Source organism: Vulpes vulpes, chromosome 4 (assembly GCF_048418805.1).
Source record: "Vulpes vulpes isolate BD-2025 chromosome 4, VulVul3, whole genome shotgun sequence".
NCBI lineage: Eukaryota > Metazoa > Chordata > Mammalia > Carnivora > Canidae > Vulpes > Vulpes vulpes.
The window spans coordinates 141374421-141400888 of record NC_132783.1 but is presented as its reverse complement, the minus strand read 5'-3'; the positions used below and the strand labels follow the sequence as shown (position 1 = coordinate 141400888).

The 26468-nt window shown below is 39.5% G+C and overlaps 1 protein-coding gene across 7 annotated transcripts in view; it reads right to left on the bottom strand.

Annotated features, from left to right (window-relative positions):
* The window catches only part of CDH12 (cadherin 12), a 972572-nt gene that overhangs the window by 333621 nt on the left and 612483 nt on the right, over window positions 1-26468 (bottom strand). For 2 of the 7 annotated variants that reach the window (XM_072757172.1, XM_072757173.1), the window contains exon 3: window positions 8398-8460. The exons of the other annotated variants lie outside the window; for them this stretch is intronic. The gene's annotated coding sequence lies outside the window, so the exon portion shown is untranslated. The remainder of the gene's footprint in view (window positions 1-8397; window positions 8461-26468) is intronic. 7 annotated transcript variants of the gene reach the window in all.

The following is a 26468-nucleotide window of genomic DNA, read 5'->3' as shown; positions in this document are numbered from 1 at the left end:
CAGGTTTAATCGCAAATTCAAAACTAAAATGGGCTCCGACTTCAACTCAATCCTCTGGTTTCATCATTGTTCCAAATACACGAGGTCTCCATTTATTTTCAGCACCAAGGACAGCGCCTCATACCTTTGTGATCCCTTGAAAAATCTTCCTTCAAATTTCATCTGATTGAATAGTAATTATTATTAGAGCAGGAAACACACAGGCAAGAAGTATTACTATGTGCCTAATATCTTGTGCACGTTAATATAACAAAATTATTGTTATTAATTAGTTCAAGATCGACAACATTTCCAAAAGCTTGTCAAGACCATAAAGTTAGGTCTTCCTTTCTATCAAAACTGCAAGTCTAGAATTCAGCGAGAAATCAGATGTAAATCATGAGTTGGGGAGTCTGTTTTGACATAGCTCTAGGTAAGAAACGGGATGATTAATCCAGGCCATAATGAATATAAATGGAGTTCTACATGTTCTATTAAGTGAACCACAGGAATTAGTCAATACCATTTGTCTTAAGGACAAGTAAAGATTGAGCTAAAGTAAACTTAAAAAGGGCTATATTAATGTGGATTTGTAATTAACAAAAGCCCTCACACTATGGTCATTAATAATAAAAAATATGAAAAATATGTTTTATATACACATAACCTCCTGATACCAACTCACTTTGCAAATCTGGAAGCTTTTTTTTTAAGATTTATTTATTTATTCATGAGAGACACAGAGAGAGAGAGACAGAGACACAGGCAGAGGGAGAAGCAGGCTCCATGCAGGGAGCCCGATGTGGGACTTGATCCCAGATCCTGGGATCACAACCCGAGCCAAAGGCAGATGCTCAAACCCTGAGACACCAAGACGTCCCAACAAAACTGGAAGATTTAATCAAATGTCATAAATTGTATTAATTATGAAATAATTTTTACTATTTATGAATGTAAGACACTGGGAGCCATCCCAATGCTCTAATGACTTTATTTAGTTTCTATATTAGTCTTCTCTTCTCCCTACAAATGTTATTGTTATAAATGGTCTATATCTAATTACCTAGAGTTAAATTGAAAATATCAATAAAATATTGATTAATTTAGATATATACTAACTGATTTATTATTTAATATAAAAATACTTATGTCTCAATTAATTAGACATTTCAGATAAAAGACAAAAAGCCTTGGCCTCATGAATCATATAGAAAATAAACTCATTCTTTTTATTTTAGATTGAATAGACTCTCTTTTCACTGGCTTAACAATTACCAATATTTTGTTACCCATAAGTGATAGCATCAATTAGGAAAATATAATATAGCTGTGTTTTTCTTCTGCACAAGTAGTGAACAATTTATTCACTGTGGGATTTGGGGGGAAAACCTATGTTTATAATACAGGCAAAAAAACTTTAGCTTCTCCTATGTCTATTAGGTCATTCTGGCGAATTCCAAAGGCAAACAGAGGTTTCGGATTAATGGGAAAATTGATTTATAAAATGTGGAACACCTAAGAATGGGATAATATATACATATTTTTCCTAAGTTTTGTTAAATCTCAGAATAAAAAGTTAACTTTTGTAACAAAATTAAAGAGAATATGGTGTTAATTTTTTAAGAAAATGCAGCTCAGGATTTTTAAGTTGAATGGGATAATCCTGAAAAAGGAATTAATAGAGGTGGCATCTTTGTACGTCACATTTCAATGGGAAGTGGAAATGCCAGTGGGAGAATGAAGTCTAATCAGAATGAGGAAAGACAAATTTGGATGCCCCTGGGAGCTCGTTGTCTTCACCCTTCCAGTGATTTAGCAAGCTACTAGTTCAGCTCTTCTAAACTACTTGAAGAAAAAACATGATACCAGAGGCACAGCTCAGAACTTTCTCCCTTTAATGGGGCCACTTCTTCAACCAGGAAGCACAAATCTTAATAAAGTTCCTAAATGTTTTGATCCCTCCCCCTAAATATCTGCAGACCATTACAAGAGTGGGGTCTCTCTGTTCCAGTCTTTCCTGCAGTGATTACAGCCCAGCTTTATTTGATCTTAGTAGTCTCTACGGATTGCTGAGAGATCGGGGGGGGGCGGGGGGTGTCATATCCCACTTCTCCATTTGTATACTTTTCCCCCAAAATTTATATATTTTACACACACACACACCTGTCTTATAGTGTTAGTGGTGTGTCTGTGGCCTCCACAGTATAGGACAGCAGTCTTACATCTAAATGTAGAAACAAAATCTTGACATTTCATGCTAAATGAAAGACTTAAAACCAAATAAATTCCTTCACTGTTTTCTTCTTCTTCTTTTTTTTTTTTTTTTTTTTTTAATTTTTTTTTTATTTATTTATGATAGTCACACAGAGAGAGAGAGAGGCAGAGACACAGGCAGAGGGAGAAGCAGGCTCCATGCACCGGGAGCCCGACGTGGGATTCGATCCCGGGCCTCCAGGATCGCGCCCTGGGCCAAAGGCAGGCGCCAAACCGCTGCGCCACCCAGGGATCCCATTCTTCTTTTTTTTTTTTCCCCCTTTGAAAGTCTGTTTTGGGATGCCTGGGTGGCTCAGCAGTTTGGTGCTTGCCTTTGGCCCAGGCCATGATCCTGTAGACCCGGGATCGAGTCCCTCATTGGGCTCCCTGCATGGAGCCTGCTTCTCCCTCTGCCTGGGTCTCTGCCTCTCTCTCTTTCTGTGTCTCTCATGAATAAATAAAAAATCTTAAAAAAATAAAGTCTGTTTTAAGGTAAGTTTTTACTGATTATGATATTTTAATCAACATGTTTTAAGAAACAGTCTTTCTTATACTGAAATAGTATGTTTGGGTGGTCACGCTTATTGAGTGACACTCTGCCCCATTATCGCGTATTTTGTTTTCTTCCTGCTTGCTCACTTAAACCACCAGCAGCTTAGTTTCTCATATGACATGCTAGAGGCCATCATTCCCCCGCCCCTTCCTTTTCTAGTCTAGCAGCAGGTCTGGTAGTTTCTATCTCAGATATTTTCTTCGTACTTCCACTTGGCTCCATCTCTTTCTTACAAATACCCTACTCCAACTTCCCATCACTTTCGGCCTTGACTGCCATCCCACCTGGTCTCTCTGCTTCACTTTCCTTCTCATCAAACCAAATCTCCCAGGGGAAAGCCAAAGCATTCATTGAGTCCCGCCGTACCATTCCTCATCTGTCAGGAGCAAGATCCACACTAAGTCCCTGTAGGATCCGCTGTTTTCTATCTCTTCTGCTTCACAATCCAGCAGCCCCTCTCTGCTTCTCTCATTATCCTTGGGCCATATTTCTCTGGGACACCCTTTGCCTGGATATCTTGATGCTTTGTCCTTTAACTTCCCTCAGATCTTGACTCAGAGGCCAGCGGATCAGAAAAGCCTTCTCTTACCAATGAATCTCACACACAGGCACATATTCATAATCTAGCTCCTTACTTTAATTTTTATTTTTATTCTGTAGTATTTATAATAACCTTATATAATACATACTTACTTGTTTATTGCTTCATGGAGTATCAATGCTGTAAAACAAAGAATTTAACTTTCTAGTTTATTAGCGAACCCTTGGAATTTAGTGCAGAAGGCTCTGAAGAAATACTCATTAGCGGAGTGTTTATATAAATCACATGGTCAGAGTACAGCCAAATCAACAAATCCCCAAACTGTGCATTTCTCTAGAATCTATTTTATTTTACACAGAAATTCCTTTGCTTTGTTGTTGTTGCTAATTCTATTTATTTTTTAAAGATTGTATTTATTTATTTGAGAGGGAGAGAGAGAGAGCACAAATACAGGAAGGGGCAGAAAGTGAGGGAGAAACAGGGTCCTCGCTGAACAGGGAGCCAACTCAGGGTTGGGGCTCGATCCCAGGACCCAAGGATCATGACCTGAGCCAAAGGCAGATGTTTAACCGACTGAGCCACTCAGGCACCCCAAGTGTATTTTTTTTTAATAAAATGAGAATATATTAGAAAAACAAGAGGAAACTTCCCCTAACTTGGGCATGGGAATCACATTTGTAGTACTTTGCCTCACAAGGAAAGGAGTATGAATCCCAAGCTTAAATTGTGTAGCACAACAAGCAGATATAGCATCGACCTAGAAAATTCCATGAATTCCTTGAAAGTCCAACTATTCAAAGAAAATCCATATTCAAGTGCAGACTTTAATTTGAAGTTAGTTTTCTGTTGGATCTGTATATAGCTTTGAAAGTGATTAAAGCTATATACAGATTGATTTCTGCATTTAGAAATTAATCGCACACATGGCTGGATTACAGTCGTCAAGACTGCTGTCCTAGCACAACCTTGCTCCGGGAGACAGAAAATAGTGAGAAGAGCCACCCACCTATTAAATAGCCAAACACTTAGAGATGCCCTACCTATAGAGGGGTTGCTTCACATGTTCTTTAAAAACATTAGAAGTTTTTTCTGGTAGTTTTTCCAACTCTTTGTACATTTTTAGATAGGATAGATTATTTTGATTGACAAATATGTGGCTAGCATCAATAAACATGGCTCTGTCAACTCTTAATTCTGAAAATAAAATAACATTTCACTATCTACAAATTCTTTTTTTTAAAGGCAATAGGAAATGTTGGTATCATTACTGATAGTGAAAGGAAATGATTTGATTCCTCTGCACTTTTCTCGATTTTCTTTCTTCTTTCTTTTTCTTTCTTTCTTTCTTTCTTTCTTTCTTTCTTTCTTTCTTTATTCTTTCTTTCTTTCTTTCTTTCTTTCTTTCTTTCTTTCTTTCTCTTTCTTTCTTTCTTTCTTTCTTTCTTTCTTTCTTTCTTTCTTTCTTTCTTTTTCTTTCTTCTTTTAACATTTTATTTATTTATCTGAGAAAGAGGGAGAGAGAAAGAGAACAGGCAGGGGGAGTAGAAGAGGGAGAGGGAGAAGCAGACTCCATCTGAGCAGGGAGCCCGATGTGGGGCTCCATCCCAGGACCCCAGGATCCTGACCTGAGCCCAAGGCAGATGCTACACCAGTGGAGCCACCCAGGCGCCCCCTCGCTACGTCTATCCGCTGTGGTTTACTTTCACAGCATGTTCCATGAACACCAAAATGTAATTCTGGATAACTTCGTTCTTTATGTCTTGTCTTTACTTCTTTTATGCAAATGTTAACTTTTAAAAAATAATTGTTAAAAGACCTAACAAAGCTATAATTGCAAATATTCAAGGCTTTCTCTCCTCTTTGTAGGTTTAACTGGTCATTCCTCTCTGCTTAGCCGAATTTTAATACCTCTCATTTTCTGGCTAATTTCTAATCTGATAGCAAATCAGAGACCAAAGTTAAACTCCTCCAGGTGGATCGCCACCTTCTCCAAATGAAAAATTTCCACAGGAGAGTAAATTCAACTCAAGCACCATGGATGTGCAGAGATGTCATTGATTTAATTATTCATATGTTCCTTAAAGCTTTTCTTGGGTTACTGTGATACATTATTTTTATAGAGGATATTATTTATCCTCAGAATTATAACTATCTCTATTTATAAATAGTAATATTTTTGCAGGAAATTTCTTAGTAAATGCATATATATTTCAGATGTTCAAAACCATTTTCTTTCTGTTTTAAATAGTACTTCAATGCAATGGGCATCTTGTTCCAACATCTTTGTAAATGTTTCTGGTTATTTCCTTTAGATTCTTAGAAACAGAAATTGCTGGGTACATGTGTCAACATTTAACATACATTGTCAAGTTGCCACTGTGAAAGTCTGTATCAATTCTTACTCTTCTGATAGCCCATGGAGGGGCCCTTTGCTCCCAAATACTGCAAACTTTGGTTATAATGAATTGTTCCAACTTCACAATGCTCAGACACAGTCTATGTATGTTGTTTTGTGGGTTTTTTTTTTTTTTTTTTTTTTTTTTTTTTTTTTTTTTTTTTACCAACAGAATGTTGGAAAATAGAAAACAAAGTCTTAACATCATTCATGAGTTTGGGATTAAAGGACTTTCTTTTTTTAGTTTATACAAAATCTACTTTCAAATTTGATTTCATGAATGGATTACACTTTCTTAAAGATTTTATTAATTTGAGAGAGAGAGAGAAAGGATCAGAGGGAGAGGGAGGAACAGGTTCTGCACTAAGCAGGGAGTCAGACTCAGGGCTCTACCGATCCCAGGACCCCAGATCAGGACCTGGGCTGAAGGTGCCCCTAGATTACACTTTAACAATTACAAACACTAAAATTATTTGCATTTGAAAAATCTCTTTAATGGTTTCACTCTGAAAAGACAATCTTGAACAATGGTTAAAATTGTGAGGTAAAGACTCACACAGATCTGAGTCCAAATCCAAGCACATGCACTTGAAACACAGTTAACCATCTAGAATATGAGGGTGATAACAACTCTTAGGGTTAAAAATGATCTTACAAATGTTGAGAACTTAGAGAAATCCTGAACACAGGACAGGCATGTTAACTGAATGCAACCGGCATACACCAGGCAGTCAACAAACCATGACAATAGGAAGCGAACGACTAATATAGCACCTCAGAATTGTACATTCATCAGTACAAAATGAACTTCACCTCTCTATGTGCTTGAGCATCTATTCCTTGTGATATTTTTTCCAAAGGTAATGAATACAATAAAGCAAAACTAATTTGGTGAATGTGATTATTTGTGTTATCATAAATGGGTTGATGAAATTTTATAGACTATTTTTTGAAGCAGGTTAATTGCATTTATCCAATAATAAGAGATTTAGTGCTATAAATAGAAAACACTTAAAGATTTTTGGACTTTGTCTTAAAATATTTAATTGAAATTAAATACAGACTATGATGTTTTGCTCATTACCTTAGTTGGAAGACAAATTAAATGTTTCCAGAAGTTAATTATTTTAATACACATCTAAAATTCAAATTACAATACTCCTAAAAAAATGCAATAAATTACCTTTAAAAGATTGTTATTCAGGTAAAAGTTAAACAAACAAACACGACAAAACGAACTCCTGTGTGCTACAATATACTTTTAAAAAGTCTCTCAGTTTGGCCATTAGTATTCCCATTGAAGGAAAATCAACAGTACTACAGAATTAAACAGGACCCTCAGAAACAAATTTAAAATAGAGTCACACCTAAATTAACGTACTGAACAAATTTGCCCTTCCAACTTATTAACTGAGCACTTGCAACGTTCTAGACTTAGAGACCTAGGGAGGTATGAAGAGTGGGAAAATTACGTAATGTACGTCTTCAAGAACGAGTAGCATTATTTCACCAGAGTGGACAGATATTATTAAGCAGAGGAAGTAACTAGCATGCAAAGCTGGGGAGGAAATTCAGGGTGCAGAGAAACTAGGGTGGTTGCATGAAAAGCCTGGCATAGAAGACTGTGAGTCCAAGGCAGAAAGATAGTTGAGGATGATTTACATTAAAAAGAACAGATCTTGTTCCCTTTCCCCATTTATCAAGAAACATGGAAACTCTCAGAGAGTTTACCCCTCTCATAGCATCTGCCCCACCTCTTAACATCGTAAATGACATGGAAACTCCTAGATCATCAATTATTTCCCAGCTTAATCTTGCTACTTCTTCCATCGAAGCCACCCTACAGTCTCTCAGTACTTACAGGTACTTTCCTCAGTACTCCCACGTTTCAGCTCCCCTTTCAGGAGATGAACTTTTTAACTATTTAGTAGAGAAAATTAGATCTATACATTGGGAACTACCTCACCTTTCTTCCTCAGACATACAGATTCACTTACATCTACAATTGCCTTTTATGCTTTTTACCTTTTCCTTTTATGGCAGGTGAATCATTTATTCCCCCATGTAAAACAATCCTTTCACCAAAGCTTTTAATACTTGATGGACAATTCAAGTCTTAAAATTGGAACACCTTTAGGACACACCCTGCAGTTACCCACAGAATCTATAACAATTTAGTGCTTTAGAAATGGCTGTTTTGCCCATCAGGGTCACATATTTTGCTAAATATCTTGTAGCATATAATTTGGGGCATCTTGAACTACACTTTTCCCTTTTACATATTTGACATTGAATTTTTAGCTAAATCTTTCCCTTTTACATATTTGACATTGAATTTTTAGCTAAATCTTTCCCCTGTGTATCTAAACCCATTCAAATACATTTAATAAATTAATAAGCAGATCCTGTAAGGGATAGCACACCATCCTCTCTTCTCCCTCACAGGCAAAACTATCAAGAAGCATATGTACTCTCTGAGTTTCTGTCCACTTCTTTCCCTCTCACCAACATTCTCAACTTAATTCTAATTTGTTTCGGATTCCTATTACTTACCAAAGTTATTGCTAAGGTCACCCATGTACTGGCCTTTTTTTTTTTTTTTCCATATCACTAAAGATACTTGATGCCTCCCGTAGCTTTGAAATTCTTCTCTAGCTTGCGTTTCACGGCACTCACCTGGTTTTCTTCTTACTGTTCCACCCCCTCCCCACTTTGCAGACTTCTGAGGCTTCTCGTCTTCTGTAAAAGCATTAAATAATGAAATTCTTAGAGATTCGTCTTTGGCTTTCTCTCCTTTGAGATCTATATTCTTCCTATATATAATCACATTTATAACTAGTTCTAATTACAATTTGTGTGCCAACATCTCCAAGATTTATATTTCAATCTTGGTTTTATTTATATGTTTTTTCACAGCATGAAACTTTCAGTTTTATTCCATATACTCAACTATCCCTTTGGTATCATTATATTTTATTTCACAGAGGCGCATTAAATCTAACAGCACAAAAGCAGGCATCATCATTTGGCTCTGTTCCTCCCTTCAATATCTGTCGTCTTTCCTGATCCCTAATTTCAATGAATGGCATCTACATTCATCCATTTCTGCACATTAGACATCTAAGAGCCATCCTTGATATCTCCTTCTCTTTGATTCCTCCCTTCCTCTAGACAAACCACGAACAAGTATAGTGATACGTTTAAGCAAAATTAAGAAAGTACTCCTAAAATATCCCCCAAGTCTTGCTGCTTCTTTCCATAATGACCACAGCCCTCATATCCCACGCTATCAGTCTCTTGTCAATACCATCTATGCTGCCTCCCCACATCCACCCTGCCTCTCCAGTCTCCTTTCTAATCATATCACTTTCACCTCTGCCCTTAAGTCTTTTCATTCAATTTCCTTTGATTTTAGAAAAAAAAAAAAAAAACAAAAAGAGACTTATGGTTTTTACATCCCTGAGCAGTCAGTTATAATCTATTTGTGCTCTGTGTCCAAATATATTGGCCTTTCATTTCTTAAATTTTCAGAGCCTCTTCCTATTAAGGAATATTTTTTCTTTCTTTCTTTCTTTCTTTCTTTCTTTCTTTCTTTCTTTCTTTCTTCCTTCCTTCCTTCCTTCCTTCCTTCCTTCTTTCCTTTCTTTGAAATTTTTTCCCTATAACCTAGCTTTTATCCCTATCCAGTTGTAAACTAAACATCTCCTTGCCTGACTTCCTAGGCTTCTCAGGTTTCTAGTATATGCTCTTAATATATGTTAGGTTGTAATTTTACATTTTTTTTTGCTAAGCTACTTGGTTAAGGCTCCTCTCACCTAGCCTATTAGGGCTCTTTCAGTGCCAGTATCAATTTTTCACTATCTAGCTTGGTAGATGGTTCAATCAACAAATGTCCACCTAAAAGGATAAACATTTACTCTGTTGGAAGGAAAAGTATTAAAAATAATTATTCAGGGTAGGATCGGGGGTAGGATTTTTGTTTTTAGAAATTACATACAGCAGGAAAAAAAAGAGAAACTGGAGGAGTGAGGGAGGTTATTCTAAAAAATAGTGAAACTGATTAGGTTATTTTACATCTAGGATCTAGCCTAGATGAAGGATACAAACCAAGGCAATAGCAGTTGAGTTAAAAAGGAAAAGGTGAGGCAGAGATATTTATGATATCGATGTAGGGTTTGTTTCTGGTTGGCTAAGCTGGACCACAGAAAATAGAAGCCACATGAGCAAATGATTGGCTAAGTTAGTGATCAGATGTAGAAGAGAAGGAGTAGTTTGTGGTAAAGTCTCAGTTGCTTTTTACAAAGGCTGAATTTGACTCCTTGGATATGGGGAAGTCTAGAAGGATATGGAGATAAGCATGTGGTCCCCAGAGAGTGGTGGACTTTGGGGAAATGAGTTTGGGAGTCCTTGGTACTGGTGGCAGATAAAGTCATATGCTGAGAACACAAAGAGACTGAGCCATGGGGATAATTACATTGCAGAAGAAAAAATGAAGGGATTTGAGTCCAAGGAAATAGATAAAAATACAAATGTAGAAAGAAAATGAAAAGCAAGTTGGGTAATGACAAACAAGCAAATGGGACATTCAAGAAAAGAGTGATGCATCAAGATGAGGATTTAAAAAAATTACGGTCCCTCATACTTGGTGATTATTTTTTTTTTTTTTTTTGGAATTTTCAAGTGTATCCTCATTGGACTCAGATGGACAGAAATTAAGCTAATTAGGCTGAAAAGTAAATGGGATAGAAAGCACCAGAAATTGTAATAGAAACTAGTCTTTAAATATTTTTGGTTATAAAAAGAAAGAACTATATGGCGGCAGCTAGATTGGTGGCCGCCGGGGTGGGGGGCAGGTAGATGTTTTTTCTTGTGATATTTAATAAAACCAAATGTCTTAGTCTTCCGCAGCACCCATTATATCTCATGCTAGCCTCCAAGGTCACTTCCTGGTCCTGCAATGGGAGGAAAGTGCTGTGGGGCAGCAGCAGAGAGATGCTCATCCAAACCCACAGACAAATTAGTTAAGCAAAACAGAACTCACTGGGGTTCAAGTGGAATGTTAAAAATTCAGAAAGTAAAAGGCATTCTGCAAGGACATTAAACTGAAAAGATCAAGAAAGAAGTTAAAAAAAATCATAAATCCTACCCCCCCAAAAAAAGAATAATAGTAAGGAAACAAATAGCTAAGGAGGATACCACGTGACAATGCCCAGAATAGAAAGTATTATTAATGGCCTCTTAAAAAAATGTTCTGATCTAATGTATGAAGGACGGATAATTTAGGAAGGAAGTCTAAATAGCTTAGTGATTCAAAAACCACAAAGTGTGGAATCAGAGAGACACGAACCTGACCTTCCAGCTCTGCGAATCCCTAAGGGTTTGAATTTAGGCAGGTGCCTGAAATGTCTCTCACCTCAGTTCCTCCACTTACAAAGTGGGTAATTACCCTTACTCCTAAGATGGCAGGGAGGAAGACATCAGACAGTCTCCCCAAACGCTGTGCATGTGATGCATTCCTAAGAGTCGATAACACCATTCTGGTCGATGCAGTCCTAAATTGAAAGAATATAGTGGACGGAGGATAAAATTAATCCTCTTTTCTGAAACTAAAAATAGTGTTTCATTTTCAAAATTATACGGTGTCGAACTGTCACTAAAACACATTACAATGGCCACCTTCCACTGGGCTGAAGTTCAAGGGAGAATATAATTTCAGGGCCATAAACAAACACCCCTTGCCTGGAGCTACCACTTCGTTCACTCCTCAACAGCTATAGCAAGACATTTTCCCCAAGTCTGAAGTTTCCTTTCCTAGTAATTACACAACTAGTCGCCCAAAGCAAATAAAGAATGATTGCTTTTGATATACGTATATGCACAAAAATGAACACAGTAAATTCTAAGCCCCCTTTCTCATAGAAAAGAGATAATTAACCAGAAAAAGAGAGAGAGAGAAAAAAAAAAAAAAGTCTTCTTGAACAGTGTGTCTTCTACTTAGAGTCCCCACACTGGCTTCACAGGCGCAGAACTAGGCCACGTCAAGGTATCAACTGGCCATGCTCCTCACTCCGCTGGGGATGTCACACTCCTAGTCAGCAGCCCAACATTCATCATTTTTCCAACTAGAAATTGGATCCAACTGAAGTTTTCCCTTAAAATGGGAAAACTCACACATCGTCAGCGTTCAAGATACTCATTTTTGTTGTTTCATTACGTTATTTTATCAAGACTCTGTTTATCTCAAGATGTTTACTTATAAATCTTCTTCCTCCCAAATAAAATATTCCATTTTGCTCCTCTGTAAAAAAAAAAAAAAAAAAAAAAAAAAAAAAAAGAACAGCACCTTCCTTCTTTCTGATGCACGTATCAAGGCTTCTTGCAGCAACGGCACACAGGAGCTACCGGCGTGCAACCCGAATCCTAAATTGTCTGAAAGACATAGCTGTGCACCATAGAACCAAGGAGATCGCTATCTTGACATTCACAGGAAGTTTCTTTTCATGCAACGTGGACCATTCCTCATCTCAAGCAAATTTAGGTGTGTAAGTGAGAGAACGCTGGTGCTTATTTTCTTATAAGGTAACGGAAGAGGCTCCATGGGAAAAAAAAAGAAGAAATACCCAACACTGCAGCAAGGTGTTTATTTTATACTGCGGCAAGAATTGCCCGATAATGTATCACTGAACTATGACGTGAAGGAGGTGTTGAGGGATCAGTGCCAGTTACATTCGTTACACAGAAGAGGTTTTTTTTTTTTTTTTTTTTTTTTAATCTGTATAAAAACCGTTTGTATATTCTAAGGCTCACCAAAGCAGGTGAACGCTTTGTGGTTTTTGCTAAGAATAATGTAAAATAATGCTGAGGGACTTGAGAGCAACAGATAGGAGATCCCAGTCAAACTGAACACATTTCTAATTCCCTGACCATTTTGAAGAAACACACTTTTAGTCGTTCATTTGGTTCTAAATAAACCTGATAGAAACTCATCTGGGCATCCCCTCACGGGACTCTTCTCTCCTTAAGTGCCCTTGAGGAGGATCTCTCCAGCAGAGTTAAGAGCTGAACATCATTAGAAACCTTAATTTTGTAGTGCCTTCCTGCACACGAAGCATAAAATTTAGGCAAAAGTAACACTAGCTCTTTCAAAGTCAACTTAAAACACACACATGTGTAGAGCTTTCTACAAGTCAAAACTATTGTCGTTCAGGGAAAACCCTGAATCACAATGTAATCACGTCCGATTGTTTGTCCACTTCCTTTTGATTTGATTTCATAGAGAAAAGTTTTGAAGTCGGTCCACAATCAGTCAGAACTTGCTGAATGTTTGTAGCTAAAGAAAGTGAAAATATCTGTTCGCATATCTTTTTTACAGTAGTGCGAGAGACACAACAGCCATTTCGTGGACACAATGTATAGCTTTTTATCAACCTTCATGAGACACATTAGAGTAGCAAATTAATGTTTAATGACACCGCTGATAGACCCTCGAATATTTATCCTTCTAATTTGGAGTAAGATAGAAATAAAGGTATGTTAAAAAGTATTTAATAATAGAAAAAGTATTAATGAAAAATGTCTGAGTAGATTTCGTGAAGACAATTATTTCACCGCGGTTTTAAGGATGCTATCACATATCAAGTTTAAGTGTTCCAGAATGTTTTAATGTATTTGAAATATAAATCTATAAAACAAAATAGAGAATCAGGAATTTCACAATAAAAAAAAAGGAAGCTCGTATACAAATGAATCATCAGGATACGCTCTTGATTTTCAGCTGCTAACTCATGATTTCTTCTTTTTTTTTTTTCCAGGTGTTCTTTTTTATAAATTAGTGGTGTTAGCAATAAATGCATGTAATTCGCAAATGATTACCCTCAGGAAACATTTACACGAAGTCAGGTGAAGTCCCCTAGGAACAACAGACCAGTACCTGGCACTTTGGCAGATGGTGCTCAAGTTGCTGGCAGGTGATGAAGGTGGGCAAAGACACTTGTCATTTCCAGTCCCAGAGGCCAACACTTTCAACTCAGAAATGAAAATATCCCATTTATAAATCCCTGAGGAGGGAGAGGCTGCAGCAGGAAAGCATTCTAAACCACACCTCTGCACCGTATCCCAGTCAAAAGAAAATAAAGAGGTTCCTTTTGTTTAACAAGCAACTGAAAGTGTTCCTTTCATGCCTCCCATAGCTCTTGGCATTGACCATTCCGGTGGCCATTTAATCAAGATTCCTTTTAAACTTGTGAATGTTCCCTGAATATCTCAAGAGGGCTGACTCCCTTCACTTTGAAGCCCATGTTGACCCCAAATGCATTAACCTGGGCTGTCGACATTTCTTCCTGGGCTGTCACTTAAGATATACTCCACATAAAATAAAGAACATCGACCTTGAAAGAGGGAAAAAAAAAGAGGAGGGGGGGGGGAGGTAAAAAACCACATTTAGCAACCCAGACCAGAATCCAGGCTCTGTCAAAGTGATTTCTTATTCCATTTTACTGAAGCAGCGTCATGCTTTATCACTTCTGAGTTCATGTCTTACAGCTGAGGCAAGCCCCTGGAATTGGTAAGTTGCTTAGTTAAAGCACCCCCGTGCTGTCCGTGTTGTCACCGTGATTTAAAAGAGGGAGGTGTTCTGTGGGTAAAAGACAACTGAAACGGGGACAGGAAGTGGGACCAAGAAACATCAAGTCTCATATAATGAATGGTTCTGCTTCTTGCTGGTCATTTCCCCCCTTTTTAATGGGTGGTGAGCAGATGCCCTACAGCTGAAAGGGCAGGATGCTTAGTGTTGAAGGTGCCGACACTGTGTCATCCTAAATCCTTCATTCAAGTGGGCATCGGAACACGGGAAAATAGGTCTGATCACTGCAGGTAAACCTGACAAATTGTCACCTGCCTACACTTACTACCATGCTGCATAATCTCACAAAACTTCTACTAATGCCTTCTGCCTATTAGCATTTTAAAGGGCTTTGTGGCCATCATCCTCCCATTCTGGAGCTAGGGATGTTTCATTATCCTCAATTAAACCTCTCTCAGAAGCAAGACTGGCAAGCATTTATTTATATATTTTCCTCAGAGGCAACATGGGAGGCATGGATTCTGTAAAGTAGGCAGGGTGCTGCTCCGTGCGGCATCGAGAAGCAATGCCGGTTTGGAATAATTCCCCTAATGTGAAGCTATCCCCATTAAAACATAAACCATAATTGTGGAAAGCAATTTGCTCAGTAGCAGAGAACTAACAGGATTTCTTATTGTGATTCAATAACAAGGGAGCATGAAGATGCAAAGCTGAAAAGCTCCCCAAACTCTTTTAATTTTGTCGAAATGCACTTTTCTTCTGTGAAACCAATGTGAAAAGTTGAAATCGTTTCCATCACGCTCACAAGCAAGATGTGTACACGTTTCACGTAAATTAACATTTTCTGACTTCAATAAATGTAAACACTCTTCCATTCGCACATCCCAAAATGTGAATGTGAATTAATAAAAAATTGAACCTACGGCGCCGCCAACACTCAGTGAAAGCAAATCCACAGCGAGGTCAAAAGTTGACGTACTTGAAGTTCTAATCAGTTTTTTCATCCTTTATACACTGTTTCCCTTTCCCCCAACAATTGATCATCGTTCAATACAGATTTTAAAGCAACAGGAAAGGTTGATAAATATTAATAATACATATATTTAAAATCAATATCATTATTAATAGAATCCTTCCTATGTAATAGGGTCAAAATCAATAACAGCATATAAATATATGAGATGCAGAGATATTATCTATCATAGACTACTAAAGTCAGAATCAATACCACCAATCAGGAATCTATTATTTTATTATTTATGCTTAGAATAAGGTATTTCATCCGGATAATTCAATTTCTTCTATGAGACATAATGTGGATCAGGTAAATGTGAGAAGCCATCAATGATCCTAAGGAATTTATAAAAATACATTTATTTGTTTAAAATGTGCTGCTAACTCATGTCTTTTCATGACATTATCCATTTGCGAAGAACAAGGAATAGAGATATCTTCATACCTTTTTCTTTCTTTCTTTTCTTTCTTTTTTTCTTTCTTTCTTTTTTTTCTTTTTTTTTCTTTTCTTTTCTTTCTTCTTTCTTTCTTTCTTCTTTCTTTCCTTTCCTGTTTTTAGTGGTGGCACCCAAGAGTGAGACAAGCCGTGGCTGGCGCCCTGCGGTCTCCCGGGGGATCAGGATGCCTCCGGAGCACACACGCCCTCCCTGTCACCCGCCCCAGCCCCGTGTGCTAAGTCACCCCACGGGCTCCCGGTGCCTTCCTTGCTCTCTTCACAGCTGGTGAGTTGACACTTTCCATCGCTTAACCTCTTGGCAACAGATGCCTCTCACTTAGGCACAGATGCTGAGTACCCGCCCATCTTTAACATCAGCCTTGTGTTCTGACTAATTGGGCCAGCAGAGTCACAATTAAGATTTGAATAATTAGATAACGGGCAGGATTACTTTCATGATTAATCCTCATATTGAGTCATCATGATCTGTCCTGGGTGATGACCACCGGGTCTGTATTGAATTCAATCGGAGATAGTCTTAAAATCAAAGTATTACTTAAAAAACAAAAATACCTCTCGCTTCTCCCCCAGAATGAACGTACTTTTAAAAAAATGACACTGTGTATAGATGTATAATTTTCATTTCTTAATCAGATTTTGTAGTGATTTTTTTAATTATTATTAAAGATTTTATTTAGTTATTCATGAGAGGCACAGAGAGAGAGGCAGAGACACAGGCAGAGGGAGAAGCAGGTTCCCTGCAGGGAGCCTGATGTGGGACTCGATCCCAGGACCCCGGGGTCATGCCCTGAGCCAAAGGCAGACGCTCAACCTCTGAGCCACCCAGACGTCCCTGTAGTGATTTCTTAGATGATCAATTCAATTCATATATGAGGCTTGTTTTGTTTTCTTTTGTTTTAGAGATCCCGCTTTGCTGCATGGTTTTGGGGCTGTGTGACCACATTAAAAAAAAGGTGCCTTTTTTTTCCCTTTTTTTTCCACAAAGTTTACAACATAATAAAACCACATGCATAAAAACAAACTGAGGATGACCCCTCTCTCCTCTCTTGTCTTTACAGAACTACAAATGTTAGAATTTCTTATGGTTGGACCGTGAGTTCTTCTCTCATCTCTCTTCACATCCTGCCCACATCTGTGATTCCCAGAAGGTCCTATGGGGCAACTCTGGTGCTAAAAGTCCCCCAAAATCAACAGTTCAAAGCAGACGGGTCAGATCTCTCCTCTACTCACAGGTAGCTCCTTCCCTCACAGAAGCTGACCCGCCTGACCAGCCCTTAGTGAAGGTCCACCTCCCCCCGCCCCCGCCCCCAGCCCAGCTCCAAAACTCAGTCGTCATGGTCATGCCCGTTTCTCTCCATCACCACAATGTGGGGGGACTCCTGGTATTTTTCTAAAGTAACATAAGAGTTTTCCTCCCCCATTCCTGCCCCGTTTCCAAGCCTCTCTCTCCCACACCGTCACAGCCTCCTCTCATGGAGCTGCGCCCCTCCACGTCTGCTCCGCCCACCCCATGCCTCTCCACCTTTTGAGCACACCAACGTCCCACTTGCTTTTGGATGAAGCATCTCTTCCCTCGGCCTGGCACCATCTTCCTTCCATCTCCATCTAGTTAACAACACATCCTCAGATCCCTGTTCAGACACTGGTCCTTCCAAGAAGGCTTCTTTTGGCTTTAACCCAGGCCAGGCCCTTCCTTTCTATATCTCACAGCACCACTCACGTCTCTTTCAGAGAGCACTTTCCCCACTTGTACCTGTCTACGGTGTTTGCTGATTATTTGAGCTCATCATTACCCTGGATCTAGCCCAGTTTTCTGACATACAAGAGACTCCACTATTAAATCTATGAAGCATAAGATGGTATCATTCAAAAGGGCCAAAACATGTAGCCAACGACTATAGGTGGGAGAGGTCCCCAAAGTCATTACTCAGCACTTACAACGTGGTATCATATGTATCAACAGTCCCTAAAGAATATCTTCCTTCATCCATGTGTTCGTGTGTTACAGAATCAGTACTCAAGGGTTAATACGTGACAAACAGAGCACAAAACCCTGAGGTTTCAGCCTACTTAAGACATAGTCTGAGCCTGCACAGAGTTTATAATCTATCAGGTGACACAAAGCCACAAAGAGAAAATTAGGAAGCAATAAGTAATGAGGCCCCTGTAGTCAAACAGTCGAATTAGGCTGACGGCTGCGGACGAAGAAGAGCTTCCTGGTGAAAGTGATGGCAGGTCTGAGTTTCCAAGAGAGAACGGGGATTAGCCGGGAACGTGATGGAGGCGCACAGGCTAAGAAGGAGAAGTGCAGGGCAGCCCGGGTGGCTCAGCGGCTTAGCGCGGCCTTCAGCCCAGGGCCTGATCCTGGAGACCCGGGATCGAGTCCCACGTCAGGCTCCCTGCGTGGAGCCTGCTTCTCCCTCTGCCTGTGTCTCTGCCTCTCTCTCTATCTCTTTGTGTATGTCATGAATTTATTCTATCATGAATAAATAAATAAAATCTTAAAAAAAAAAGAAGAGCAGGCATACTGTAAGCACCATGGACAGCACAGAGGACAAAGATGCTATTCAGGCCACGTGTGTGTTCTCGGGCAGGTGCACAGACGTGCTCCCTCGCGTGGCTGCGGATGATTCACAATGACTAAAGAGCACTGCACAGGGAAAGGGATGGCCAGACAGGAAGGGAATGGGAGAAGCTGAGGACGTGGCCTCATATCCCACATTAGAAAGCGGCAAGGTTACAAGGATCATAGCTGGGGAGAGACTGGAGGCCAGGGTATTGACAAGGAGCCTGAGTCCCTAAAAGAATGAAGGCCTGACTCTAAGAGAGAAACAGCAACTATGCAGATGGGGCTATAGGGTCAGGGAGTTAAGAAGTAAAACAGAGAACCACACTACAGGGAGGAAGTGTAGGGGAAAGTTACCCTACAGGACAGTACAGAAGGTAGGTACTCATCCTTCCAATACGCCTGCTGGGCAAAATGGTACGTTTGACAAACGTGTTTTGGCTCATCAGACTCATAAGTTCGAGTCGTACATAGGGGTCTTTGGTTTGGCTTTGAATACTTTAATGTTCTTGCCAATTTGCACGTAGGACGTCCAACGTGAACTAAAGGTATTGTGCCTTCCCAAATTTGGGGCCTGGCGTTTCTTGGAGAAAGCACATTCAGAATTCTGAACAAGAGCAAAAAAGAGATGTCAGGGGGTAAATCGGTTGAAAACAAATTCCAATGTAGTGTTTTCTGAAGCCGTAAGTGTTAGATGATGGGAAAACTTCCATTTCCTTTACGCTTTCAACCACATATACTCATTCCTTCTTTTTCTTGGCCACTTTCCCAAGCATCGAAGATTACAAGTGGATTCAAGAGAGACCTGTAGGTCAGTATTCTACTTTGCGATGGATGTCAACCGACTTCTTGAATGTGCATCACTTAGAACAAGAAGGTAAAAATCTTTCTGGTATTTGGGATTAGAGTTACTTTTTTTTTTTCAGGTTGCTGCTTTGTGTACGAATGTCTTTAAGCAGCCAAATTTGTTAGGCAAATTCTCGGGGAGACCCATGTTTGTATGATTGTCCATGTATTGTCTTCCAGGAGCAAAGACCCAGGAGGATTATTGAATGGACCATCAGACTCCACTGCACCGTTTCCCTGCAAAAGAGCCAACAGCCTAGGCTAATCCAGTTCCACTTCTTAGACAAACGGCAGCCCGCACAAGACGTCATTCAAGAATTGTTAATACAGAATGAATTTAGACGGGATTATTTTCTTCTACTTTTTCTATTAAGAATAGCTCAGTGGGTGGAAGTAAAGAAGTTTTTTTTTTTGTTTTGTTTGCTTTACACTGAGATCAGTGGACATTCTCACACAGGTTAGAATCTGGAAATGAAAGTGAGGGTTCCGAAATCAATCAGACCCAGGACGGGGCCTGGAGTGATGTCTCTGACCCTTTGCTGGAGCCACGTCCTGGCCTCTGTGCCAGAAGAGCCACTTGAACGCAGTCCAGTTGGGAAAAGAAAGCTGACCTTTGGCCGATGACAAGCAGAGGTTAAGAGAGATGACACATTCCGGTACCAGGCCTGTGGGCTTGAGAGTTGACGTGCTGCCTGCCACTTTTTTTGTTGTTGTTGTTGTTTTTCTGTCTTCTAGATCTTACTCCCTACCATTATTTCTTTGCTCTATGAAAAACTTGCCATTTGGTCTGCAAGTGCTGTGTGGCTTAAAGAAAAGCCCATGCTCAGGCTGTAGGTAAGAAAAGATAAAGGCAAGGGCAGTGTTCTTTCCCTGTAACTGCAAACCTGTGAGCAGTGGAGACTAGGACAGGGGACTCTGTTGCCCAGAGGAGTTGGGGCTGTGTGACCACATTAAAAAAAAAAAGGTGCCCTTTTTTTTTTCCTTTTCCTTTCCTCTTGGGTCTCCCAAGAGATATCAGCAGTAGGGGTCTTGCCTGGCAGAGGCAGGAGGTCAGACGGGGGAAACCAAGAATCTAGTTTCTGAGAGCAAGAGTGAGCACCTTGGGAGCTTTCACAAACAGCCCAGGGAGACTTGAGTATCAAGGCGGTGGGTCCTGCGCCACCACAAAGGCAGTACTGATGAGAACCAGATGGTCTTTGACGATCTCAGGCCTAGATGTTTGAGCTGCCACCAGTCTCAACAAAAGTTAATTTTTCATCCTCTGGGCAAATGACGGCTTTCTTAGCTCGAAATTATTAGAGACCCTGGGGCTATCAATGTGGGAGCTGGGGTCATGGGTAAAGATCCTAATAACCCTGAAACCTAGAGAGCTTGAGAGAATAAATGGGGAATGCCAGCGAAATATGGGGACCTGGGCCATCCAGTTCATATAATAATAACATCTACAGCAGCAGCGCGCTTGCTCCAGGCCCGACACCTTGCTAAGCTCGTGTGTTACGCCATCTCACTACAGAACCGCCTCTGAGGTCATGAATATCATCGGTATGCTCGAGAAAGAAAAGTGAAGAAAATCACCTAAAGCTGCACAAGGAGTAAGTCATCGAGTCAGATTGAAATTTCCATCTGTTGACCTTGAAAGTCCCATTATGTTCAGTTCACATCACGACACCTTCCAGGTGCACTTCGTAGTCCTGGTGGTGCTTCTTGGTGAGCCCCTTGAGGTTGGGCAAGGCAAAGGACAAACAATTGTTGTTTCCTTGAGCCATCACTGTCCACCAGGTACCATGGTAGGTACTTTCCCACACTTTGTCTCACTTAATCCTCAAACCACCAAAGATGGAATATTAAAATGTGTGATTTATGCCTCTTACACACAAAGAAGGAAAAGGTCCCCTGACTCTTACTCCAATGCCACCAGATTTCTTTCTTGTGAAGATTTCTATTTTTCCATAATTCTCTGCAAAATGGAGAATGTTCCACCAGTATTTTTTTTCCCCTTGTTCCTGAATTTAGCTCATTATGAGGGAATAAAAGTCTGGGGATAAAATACCCCTTTTTTCTGCGTGGCATTTCTCTCTTCCTCTGTCTCTCTGTCTCTCTCTCTCTCTCTCTTCCTCTCTCCTTCTCTCCCTCCCCCACACACTTAATCACATTTTCTCAGCATTAACCTTTTATTAATAAGAGAACTATTCATTCATGACATGATTTAACTCTAGATGTCTAGATGGAATTAAATAACATAAATAAGATCATGCCACATCTCACTTTGAACATTATATTCCAGAAGTCTTGGGGAAACAGTGTGTCTAAATATATATATATATTTTTTCAAATATTCAAATATTAAACAAACATTATATATATTCATTTAAATATATACATATTGAATGAATAAAAGTACATATATGCATCCATATGTGTGTATGTATATATATACCTGTACTTTCACGTACATAGGCTATATGTATATACACATATTTTTAAGGAAAAATTAGAATTTTCTCTATTACTGTCTGTAGTGTAGGGCTCCTTTCCAGGTAGCAACTGGTAGGCAAGCCACATCTACGGTTGCTTGAATTGACCTCAAGTATGTAGAAGGCTTTATACAGCTTCCAAAATCTTTTTTTTTTTTTTTTAATTTATGATAGTCCCAGAGAGAGAGAGAGAGAGAGAGAGAGAGAGAGGCAGAGACACAGGCAGAGGGAGAAGCAGGCTCCATGCAGGGAGCACGACATGGGATTTGATTTGATCCCAGGTCTCCAGGATCGTGCCCCGAGCCAAAGGCAGGCACCAAACCGCTGCGCCACCCAGGGATCCCAGCTTCCAAAATCTTACAGGTGCCCATAAAAATGGAGATCTGCAAAAAGGAATAAGGGAATCTACTCCAACCTGCAGATCCGGCTGGAACAACTCCTCACAGAGCCTCGGTTAGGAGTCTCTGTGCCCCTTCCCGGGGTCCTCTGCCCTGCTCTCTCCCTCGGGTTATGTACCAGTGCCTTTGGGACACACTGTAGGTCCTTGTTGGGTCCTCTCTCCCTTTATCTCACACAATAGACCTTGCTTCTTTCCGCCGACGCTTGGTGTTCAGAGTGCATCAGTCCCATTTTTCTCAACACCAATGAGATGAAAACATACTATGGTGAGGCGTTGATTAGTATGGAAGAGCTAGTTGCATTTCTGTATTTTTAAAGATGTATTTAATGATTTTAGTGGGGGGGGGGGCAGAGGGAGAGAGAGAATCTCCAGCAGACTCCCTGCTGAATGTTGAGCCCGACAGACGCAGGGCTGGATCTCACCACCCTGGGACCGTGAGCTGGGACGAAATCTAGAGTCAGATGCTTAACCCACTGAGCCACCCAAGCATCCCGCTACTTGCATTTCTAGCACTAGTGCCCTTAGTACCCCCAGATTAAAGGGTGGAAATAATACTGGGAAGTGTAGATTTTATCCGAATGCTCCAGGGAGATACTTGGGACAAGAGGTAGATTTCAGCAGTTTTGTCTGTTTAGGCAATTCTTCTGTTTTATTCTAAATTGGCTTTTATTGCTTTTTATGAAATCATGTATCCGGAAAGTGCCCTTATTACAGAGTCCTCATCTAAAATTATGATGTTATTATCACTTCTTGCTAAAATACATCTGTACAGTAAAAAGTTTGGGGCAATTATTTCATTTCTGCTTCAGACTCTCCCAAGATGACCTCCTTGTACACAAAATCATTACCTTTAAAATTCATAAGCTATCAAAACAAACATGGATCTTCTGATTAATGAATTTGTGTGCTTCTTGCAGAAAATTCTTACACACTTGTTCTTTTCTTTTTTTACGTATTTCTGCGCAGTTAGTTTGAAGACTATAAAAGACTGTGCATGGTGCTCTTCACTTGCAAATTGGCAGGATAAAATTCATTATGACAAAAATAACCCAAGAAAATAAGTATTATTTCTGTCATAATAAAAGTCAGCCTCCATCATATTTGAAAAGAAAAAAATACAAGATTATTTATAATCATAACAAAATTCCTGGGATGCGTGGGTGGCTTAGGGGTTTGGTGTCTGCCTCCAGCCCAGGGTGTGATCCTGGAGTCCTGAGATCGAGTCCCACATGGGGCTCCCTGCATGGAGCCTGCTTCTCCCTCTGCCTATGTCTCTGCCTCTCTCTCTGTGTGTGTCTCTCATTAGTGAATAAATAAAATCTTTAAAAAAATTATTAACTAACCATGTAGCATAGATAATTTATTTATTTTTTTATATATTTCACTATGTATGTGTCTGTCTACCTACCTATCTATCCATGTAATCACTATTCACATGAAACTGCTTATTTCTAGCACCTTAGAAGGGTCCCATTCTCTGCTAACCCTCCACCTCAAAAAAAAAAAAAAAAAAGCACTCATGATGTTGCCTAAGTGAATAATTCTATGACATTTTTATTACTTTCATTCTATATAATTATTTTTTAAAGATGTTTATTTATTCATTTGAGAGAGAGAGAGAGAGAGAGAGAGAGAGAAGAAGCAAGGAGGAGGGGCAGAGGAAGAAGGAGAAGCAGATTCCTCATCGAATGGGAAGCCCAATGCGGAGCTGATCCCAGGACCCCAAGATCATGACCCAGGCCAAAGGCAGAGGCTTAACTAACGAGCCACTGAGATGTCCTCATTCTATATAATTATTAATATGTTTGAAATTAGGCTTCAAATGCATCTTGCACACCAAATGAACACCTTTTGTGAGCATGGTATACAGATGATAGTTATGTTATCTGACAATTTACCTAGTGGAAAACACGACAAAGAGGCACTTCTGACATTCTTCAGTATTTTTTATTTTTATATACGAATCACAACTAACACTAAAAGAGCATAATGCCCAACAAAATGTTTTTGCTTTTTGAATTATGCCTGGCAGCCTCAATGCTGAGCTTTTTCCATTTGCATGTGTTGTCATGCTCTTGTCAGACTTAAGTACTTGCAGGACCTATGGAAATTCTAGTTTTTATTGCTACCTCACTGTCACAATTCTGCTGTGTCCAGCAAGTAGCTCTTACTCAAGTCTCAAGGCTGATTTTTTTCAAAGGTGTCTTTTATTTTCATTAGTAATGACTCCAGGAGAACAGAAATGTTTCTCATTCTGGAATTTCCTCTCTTGGATGGCAAAACCTATTTAACATTTCTGTGAGTGTAACACTAACAGGGTCACCCTCTTACCAACCCTCAACATTTTGAGATGTTTACCAACCCTGAGAAGGTTGAATTTTCTTGGAGACCAAGCAGGCAGGGAAGTGGGGCCTAATTTTGGTTATTTGGTGTGGGTCAGAGGAAAGAGAATGAATGGTCTCTCAGTAACCTCAAGCTGCTGTGTATCCAAGGGGGACACTAGAGAGGTACGTGACCTCACATACTATCTGTAGAGGAAGCAATGAAGTAGCCAGGATGCAGAGCCCGGGGACCTTCGATACAATAGGCGCTTTTCATATGGAAGAAGAATTTTATCTTGCGTATTGATTTGCTCATTAATTTATAGTCTCACTTTTTAGGACAAACTGAATATCAAAGGATCAATATTTGATTTATATGGTTCTGAGGAGTATGGTACCTATGAATAGAGAATTTTGTTTAAAATGAGGGATTTTTTTCCCCAGTTTCCTCCAAAAATGAATGAGTGACTTTGAGAAGCAAAACATTTTCATTTTACTGCTGTTATTCATACCAATCACCAAACTTCTAGAGTAGAATAGTGCCACCAAACACACACAAACAAAAGACAGTAAAGACTCTCTAGGTCTACAGGTGTGTGGCTACCTTGTCATGAGGAGCTGATAACCCAAGAGCCCATAAAAACTAGATTAAGGGGCACCTGAGTGGCTCAGTGGTTGAGCGTCTGCCTTCGGCTCAGGTCATGATCCCAGGGTCCTGGGATCGAGTCCCGCGTTGTGCTCCCCTCCAGGAGCCTGCTTCTCCCTCTGCCTGTGTCTCTGCCTCTCTCTCTCTGTGTCTCTCTTGAATAAATAAATAAAATCTGTAAAAATATGGACTAAGAAAGTCTCGAACGGAGTAGTGGGAAATAGGAGCCGGCAACCTCATAAGTCGATATGTTGACCAAGACCAAGAGCAACATAAAACATCGCTACACAACATCTTTGAAGGAATCGGTGTAATACTTTCATTACTTTGCCTGAGAGTTTTTTGTTAACTTTGCATCCCCTGCTGCTTAACTCTGCTGGGCTCCTTTCCCCATGTCTGCTGATCAGAACATAAATGGGTCTTTTTTTTTTTTTGGTTGTTTTTTGGGGATTTTTCCCTAAAATGTCTTAAAAATAAATTGGCTTAGCATCTGGTAAGGGGAAAAAAATCCCAATGTCTAATTATACTTCTGAGTAAATTATAGAATTGTGGGATATTAAACCTGTTTACTCTTCTTTTTTTTTTTTCCTGACAAGAGATATTTCTCTATTATCTGAATATTATGTTCCTCTTTAGACAGTATTCACAACATTTATCTTGGTATTATGTTTTTCTCTGCCTTTCAGATGTTTGCCTTTGGGAGCACTGATAAAAAACATTATATTTGGTGGATCTGCATTAAAAATCACTTTCTTTCCTGACAAGCTATTTAAAATGTCATTTGTGCCTTGTTGAAATCTTTAAGAAAAATCCAGAGACCTAGACCCAGATGACCTAAACTGTTTCTGCAAGGACTGTGATTTCTTTTTTGAGGATTATGGTTCCAAGGAAGATTGCCTCTGAGTATCTACGAAAGAAATATTTTCCAGAATTAATATTGTTGTTTACTCCGTATTGATTTTTAGAGCGTTTCACCTCACCTCATCTAAAAGACAAGTAATAAAGTACAGTTTAATTACAGTAATATTAAATATACCAGTGTAATTATTCCTTAAACGTAAGTCACCAAAGAATATCTATTCTGGGTGTGCTTTTTGACTACTGATTCTCCAGCATAGGCCATTTCTATTGTTTGTCCTACCAGTTATTGTCCTCTAAAGAAAGATCAAAAGCCCTGAGAATAAGAGTTAGTATAATTTCCCTGCACTAAATACCATCTCGTTATGAAATAAGAAGATATATGAGGGGTACTTTGAAAGAGAACAGACTTCTGAGTTAGAATACGCATGTTCATTGATCACACACAAATGGATGAGAAATGTCACCCAGTTATTACACAGAAAGGTGCTGATTGAAAATAGGTGACCTTTACCAAACGTGTGTGAACAATTTTTGCTGTTCATTATAGGATAAGATATCTACATAGTCCACAAGGTGGATAA